Source organism: Lycium barbarum, chromosome 12 (assembly GCF_019175385.1).
Source record: "Lycium barbarum isolate Lr01 chromosome 12, ASM1917538v2, whole genome shotgun sequence".
NCBI lineage: Eukaryota > Viridiplantae > Streptophyta > Magnoliopsida > Solanales > Solanaceae > Lycium > Lycium barbarum.
The window spans coordinates 104,526,431-104,534,243 of record NC_083348.1 but is presented as its reverse complement, the minus strand read 5'-3'; the positions used below and the strand labels follow the sequence as shown (position 1 = coordinate 104,534,243).

Genomic DNA, 7,813 nt, shown 5'->3' with positions numbered 1-7,813 from the left:
TAAAAAATTTTATACTTATAAATTGTGAAGTTGAATGTAATCTTTAAGTTCTTGAATGTTCAAGTTCGTTTATTTTTTTTTTGCAACGCCGCCTTGATCCGTGTAAGTCTCCATCAGTGGCGTACGCAGAATTTTTTGCAAGTAGTGTCGATATTTAAAGAAATGAACCAAGGTACTTTTAATGAGAGGCCTATACGTTTTTCCATACTTTTGTTTATAATGTATATCTGTAACAACATAAAGTCTTTAATTTCACTTAATAATATTATTGCTATCATTTATAATAGTAAGTATTAATTTAAGTTAATAAGATGTTAACCATGTGTTAGCAATACAATCTGTAGGATATTGCTGTATAAAATTTATTTACTAATATGAAGATGTAAGCAGTCTAATGCAAAATCCTAAAATATTTTTACAATAAAAGTAGATATTTTTTCTTTTTACTTTTTTATACTTCTACAAACTACAATATCGGTTATGCGAAGCTCAAATCATGAAATTGACAATTAATTAAAAAAAATTGGAGCCTCAAATATTTAGGAGCCTAAAGTGAAGGCTTCACTAGTCTCCCCTCTTGAACCACTTCTGAAGTGAACAAATGAATGTCGCTATAACGACAACGTAATTTAGAAAAATACAATTAAGGTGTTAAACTACAACTCTCCTCGATGAGCTTCTATTTTTTGAATCGTATCCGTAATAAACTCATTACAAATATTACTAAATAATATTTTTTTACAAGTCACAAAATAACTACTCAAAAGCTCAGCAAATACAAAAACTTATAAATCACTATAATAACATCATAATTTAGAAAAACACAATTCAAGTATAAAATTACAACTCTCCTCGATGAGGTTCTATTTTTACGATGTATATATAATATACTCATTGAAAATATTACTAAATTTTTTTTTTTTACACAAGTCATAAAACAAGCAATCATAAGCTCATCAAAGGCAATAACTTATTTTTGGCAGCAATATGAATTTGATGGATGTTGCTTTACTTGGTTTAGAAACTTTATTTTTGGGTAGGCGTCAAAGGATCAAGACCTGACTTCAGTAAATTTTCCGAATAATGTTAATTTTTTTAAAAGTCATTAGGGCTGACCAGATTCGAACACTCGACCTCGACAATAAAATTAAAGGCCTAAACTAGCGCGCGGACGGAAGCATTTTTATCGAGCAATGTCATTTTATTTATATATAACCAGTATATGTTTTGGTTCGCCAGATTATTTATGTATATATAAATAAAAATATTTCCGGCCAAGAGGTGTCGGGTGACACCGCTTGGCGTCACGTGCCTCCGCCCCTGGTCTCCATGGCAACTGCGTCTCTGTATTTGGTTTCGAACAAGTCTGCCCTCATATGTGCATAGACTTTAAAGTCTCTCTCCAATGTGGCCTTGCCAAACTGGCGGAGCATAATAGCAAACTGATGTGCTTTCTCCGGTGGAAAGTATGGTGTCCATGGACGAGTCCGGAACCAAAATAACCCCAAAAAAAAGGGTATGAACCAAAATACCCCAGGAAAACAAAAAACGGGTACAAAAGTACCTTTAACGCATGAAAATCATGTGTTAAAGCTTTATCCCTTCTTTTTTTTTTTAAATTTCTTTCCTTCTTTTCTTTCTTTCTTTCCTTCTTTTTTCCTTTCTTTCACACTTTTTTAACATACTTTAGACATAGATTAATCATGCTTCGAGACTCCAAAACTTGAATATTTTATATAGAACCCTATTTATTTTTGTGCGATTAATAAGGTAGGCTCAACACATCAAGGATACACAAAACTTCGGATTGTCGTTTTAGTGGTTGAAAAGTGCTCGAAGTTCATTTTTGTTTGAAGACTTGTTGTCATTAGCTTTAAGTTATTTATGTTTTAGGGTTTCGCGTTATTTTTATATTAATGCGTAACTTTATTTTAGTGATTATAACTTTATTTTTATAATCAATTAACAAAATATCAATTTATGATCAATTATTTATGTGTAATTTTTTTTTTTTTTGCGTTATACCCTTCAACCCCCAAGTAATTGGAGTCTGCAACTTAAATAACCCAAAAAGTGGGTTTGGGTACCAAAATAACCCATTAAAAAACCTTTTACGCACTAATTTATTTGTAAGTTGGTGAAATTTTAAATGGTCATAAATTTGTGCTCGGATGTCCATTTGATGCGATTTTTTTTTATTTTGGGTATTTTTTCTAGATCTATGCGTCTGAACTGCCGCAAGGCTGTTCGGGCGCCTCGAATTTTCGAAAAACGTCAGTTAACCCATTCAATTTCAATTTTCCCCCAAATTATTCTGCAATTTTCATTTATTTCTTTTTTAAATCTAATGGCGTATTTCAATTCCATAATCCCGTGATAATGATGTTTTCAATGTCAACTTCAAGGTTCCAAATTCAATTTAAGAAAACAAGTTAGATAGCATTAGTGAACATACAAAATAATAAAAAGTGTCTACATTGTTACTTTAACCAACTTGGCATGGTGGTAAAGCCTTTGGCTTTTGACTTTTTTTAATCTCATCCACCAGGGATCAAACCTCAGCGGGAGCGTTGAGAAGATATTATTAGTAAAAAAATGAACTAATTTATTTAACGATTGACATGGGATAAACAAGTAAATAACACGGGAAAAACAATTTCAGAAATAAATATATTAACAATGCCATAATTAACAAATAATTAACGGAGATCCATGGAGGTGTCGTATTTGTAAATACTAAATTATTCATTATTTTTGAAATTAACTAACAAAAAATCTCTAATTAGAACTTACTTAACTAGGATAAGTTATGGAGGATTTAATTAGTTATTTTGAATAATCCATGATATTGTATTGTCAATTATAATTTACTTAACTCATCTAGTTAAAATAATAACGAACAAAATTTTATATTAACTAACTAATCCTTCATCAAAAAATTATGTTAACTAACTAATCCTTTTCGGAAATTCTGTTAATGATGTTCAATCTAAAACTAAGGATTTAGCTTATCGTTTGTTATTCAGGATTTAGTTTATCGTTCGTTATTCGGGATTTAGTTTATTATTCGTTATTCAGGATTTAACTTATTGTTCGTTATTCGTTAATGGATTATTTTGGTACCCAAACCCACTTTTGAAGTTATTTAAGTTGCGGACTCCAATTAGTTGGGTGTTGAAGGGGATAACGCAAAAAAAAAAAATACATAGAAATAATTGATTGTGAATTAATATTTGTTAATTGATTATGGATTATTAATTTGTTAATTTTTTATTTATTGTTAATTTATTTATTTGTGAAATTGTCAAAATAAAGTTACGCATTAATATAAAAATAATGTATAACCCTAAAACATAAATAACTTAAAGCTAATGACAACAAGTCTTCAAACAAAAATGGACTTCGAGCACTTTTCAATCACTAAAACGACAATCCGAAGTTTTGTGTATCCTTGATGTGTTGAGCCTACCTTATTAATCGCACAAAAATAAATAGGGTTCTATATAAAATATTCAAGTTTTTTAGTCTCGAAGCATGATTAATCTATGTCTAAAGTATGTAAAAAAAGTGTGAAAGAAAGGAAAAAAGAAGGAAAGAAAGAAAGAAAAGAAGGAAAGAAATTAAAAAGAAAAAGAAAAAGGGATAAAGCTTTAACGCATGAAAATCATGCGTTAAAGCTTATCAGACAATTTGACCAAAAAAGGGACACCTTTAAAGCATGACAATCATGCGTTAAAGGACTTAACGGCTCCGTCCGCGTTAAGTCCTTTAACGCATGATTTTCATGCGTTAAAGGTACTTTTGTACCCGTTTTTTTTCCTGGGGTATTTTGGTTCATACCCTTTTTTTTTTGGGTTATTTTGGAGTTTTTTACATGCAATGCATGCACCACACCTATTCATCGACATTTTTTTTTGGAGGTTTAGAGTATGAAGTGTTGGAGTCCTTTATTTAAAGTTCTTGTTCTTCAACTAAGGGAGGTTAAATAAAAAGAATAACAATATATTCAACTCCTAAGAAGAATTGACGAAATAGTTGAGAATGATATTTTTCCTTGTATAACCGACAAAGAAAAACTATCAAAAACTTGAAGGGATAACTAATTGGATGCGGAAGAAACCATTTAAGTAGTTTTTTTTCTTTTTTCTTGAATAAAGCTAGTAATTAATATACATAAGAAAAAAGTTATTCCATTAAACATCTGAAAGGGGTTACTGTGCGAAAAAACAATTCATACGTATAGATACACCCATTTAAAAAAATCATCTTTTATAATTTATTGGTAATAACTCTTTAATTGAGCAATTGTAAAGAAATAGGAATATCTGCGTGATTGTTATAATTTTTGTAGTAATTCATATATTTTGTGCTATTGTTTTCAACAAATAAAATTACTAAATTATTTTTTATATTGTTTTTATTTAGTAGAGTTCATACTCATGTATAGCAATATAATGTTATATGTTTATAAGATTACTTCAATATATAAGTGTACACTCGAGCTAAAAGTGGTCCTATAACGCAAAAATTATTGGGTGCATCTTTACAACTGAAATTGGCAGTTCAAATTTCACGTGAGTCTTGTTATATTTTCCTTTCTTTTTCTAGAATTGAGCCCGAGGTATTTTTTGTCACGACCCAACTAGGGGCCGGGACGGGTACCCGGGGCTAGCCACCGAGCACCACTCGCTCTAATACTCATTTTACTCATTTAATGCCCTTTTACCAATTTTATACACAAATTGTAGGAAAATCATATTTTATATAGAAACATAAATACTTATATACATTTGCCTCTCGGCCATCAAAATAACATATACAAATATAACATCTTGTGAGACCATCTAACCCACACTGCGCGTCTACGAGCCTCTACTGACATATTATACATATAGACGGAACAGGACTCCGTCGTGTGCGAAATACATAAAGGAACCAAAAGAATAAACATAAGCACCTCCGAACAATGGAGTGCTCTCAATCAGCTGACAGCTACTAAGAATCTGGATCAAGCTCACCTCCCTGTCTACCTGTGGGCATGAACACAGCGTCCGAAGAAAACGGACGTAAGTACGAATATTGTACTGAGTATGAGAGGCATAAACAATAACAATATATCAATGAAATATGAAGGTATCAATGAGATAAGGAGGCATCAAGAAAGAGCAATATGTACTGGCTATCAAGTATAACTGAAATAATGCATGCTGACTTACTCATAATCATTATCATGTCATGTATCTATACATATATAAGTTGCCCGTCCATATAGGTACGATGTGATAATGTATAAGCTGCCCGTCCATGTAGGAGCGGTGTAATAATCATAGCCTGCGTCCAGGTCTCCCGCGTCCGGGGTATAAGCTGCCCACTATAGTGGTGTGCACATCTACGTGCCTGCCCGGCCGACTATAGCGCGGCGCGGTGTGAGAAAATACATACATATATATATATATAAAGCATGCATAAGAGCCCAATCAAAAGCCATAGCTATATCGGAGCGACGTAAGTTCGGTGGCTTCCGACGTCATTATGGAACATTCATTGACATCCTGTTTCACCTTGAAGGAATTAGCATATAAGGTGAGTGTAAGCAATAAATAGCATCATTAATATCATAGGATCATCACAACATGAGTTTTGGGATTTCTATACTTTACTCATTACCTTGTGTGGCTAATTATGGACATAGACTCATATTTTTCAGAACTTAAGGAAACTCATGGATAAAAAGAGAGTCAAGCTATAAGATTCATGCCATAGAAAGAAAGGACTAGCCTCACATACCTTGAACTCTATCTAATGTCCAACGTCTACTTCTCGAGCTCGCAGGTCTAAAATTAAGATAACATAGGCCACAGTTAGATTATCCACATCACTTACTAACCAATCCAAGTACGAATGAAACTTAACAAAATTCGGGCAGCATTTCCCCTGTAAACTTAACAATCCTCGAAATTCCAACTTAGCCAAACATCAATAAAAATACCAACAACAATAATACCAACAATTTCATATCAAACTAGAATTAAATTCATTCTTAAATTACTCCCAAAACAGCCCAATATACATTCGGATGCCAATGCTTATATACACTTCTTTATTTCCGTATATCCGTAATATAACAACAACAACTACAGCCAATCCTCCGATATTCCAGCCCAGAAAACAGTTCATAACGACCACCAAACATCCTACATGATAACAATAATAATTTATCTGACTTCCCGCAATTAATTTCGTATTTCCCATGTCATAATTTAACTATGACCTAGACGAATTTAAATATATCTAATAGAGGAGAATTCTTACCTTATATTCCAAGAAATAATCTTCTTCCTCCTTACTTTAATATGAAGAAAGTCCGAATTAAATAACGCGACAAAACAGAACAGTGAAATCGAAGTATAGAGCAAGATGCGCTATGTTTCTTCGTGATAGGGGTTATACGTTTCCTGAAGAAAACCGTGGTTGGTGGTTCATAAAAATGAATTATGTTGCTATTGATACCTAAAAGGATTATGTTTGCAGCTTTCAAAAAAAAGTAGAGATGATGCACTTTCCATCATTTGTTGGATTCTTTACAGAATTAAAAGGTGTCATTTCTACCTTTTTCCTTTTACACGTGCAAGGTCTATCATCTATCTTAACTATTACTCATCATTTTTTTCCATGCCATGTGTCATGTGGAGCTACCATTACTCATCACCTATCCACAGAATTATTAATCAATACCACAAACAATTCTTTACTCTCCCATTATATTTAATCAATTATGCTTATAACTAATTTTTTGATCTCAATTTACTTTAATGCCAATTATTTTTATCACCCTTCATATACTCATTGTCATGATTATGTGACATAGCACTAGTCCATAGCCCATTTTGGTACAGACAAAATATTATTCTCAATCACCGTGGTCACACTTGTTAAGGCCCAAATTATTTTTGGACTTCATTCCTCACATATACCAAGTTCTTGTTTTTCATGCTTAAATATAACCAAATTCTCCGGATTCAGATAAATTTCCTCATGTTGGACGGTTCACTTTCCTATTCCAAAAATATGGAATATCATAGCTTGGACCGTATTTCACTCAAATAAACTTTAAACCTCGACGAAACTTATTTTCTTCTATTTGTTTAACTTTTGATATTTACAACACATCTGTACCATCAATCTAACCACCTATAAACTTGGGGGATAACCTTGTGTCCATTACTAATATCATTTAACTGGTACACTTTCCAACGCATGAAAACACGGGATGTAACATTTTTTTTCCTTTTCCTTCTTTCTTTGTTTGGTTTATTCTTTCAAAAACTATTATCACCGTAAAAATTGTATAACTAAACCAAATGTCTATATTAAAGCTAGTAACAATGAAAAGATTTAGCATATAGTCTACTTGTTCAATTGATTTCAAAATTTACGGGTTCTGATACGTGTGTATATATATATACACACACTATATATATGTAGACACACACACACCAAAACACATACATATACATGTGCGCGCGTGCGGGGGTATGTGAAAATTACTAACATTGTAAAAATAATTTAATTTTGAACCAATAATTTCAAAAGTGTAATAAAGTTAATGTTAAACCCGTCAAATGTAGACTTTTGGATTGGTGTTTCATATATAATAGTGCACTCATCCTGTTGAAATTCTAGATTCGTCTCTGCTTTTGAATATGCCCCAAACTTCGTTTTACAACATTTCTTTTAATACTCTTTTTCATTAATAAATTTGTTCAAGAAATGGATCTTACACTTCCCCTCTAATCTCTTTCCATTTACAAAA

General features: G+C 32.0%; 1 long non-coding RNA gene across 1 annotated transcript; it reads right to left on the bottom strand.

The window, feature by feature from the left end:
- Nucleotides 1-4,742: 4,742 nt before the first annotated feature.
- On the bottom strand, nucleotides 4,743-6,589 carry LOC132622126 (uncharacterized). The gene is made up of 2 exons (XR_009575822.1): nucleotides 6,313-6,589; nucleotides 4,743-5,834 (listed from the first exon to the last, which is right to left on the bottom strand). It is a non-coding gene; the product is annotated as an uncharacterized LOC132622126 (long non-coding RNA).
- Between the last annotated feature and the right edge of the window lie 1,224 nt (nucleotides 6,590-7,813).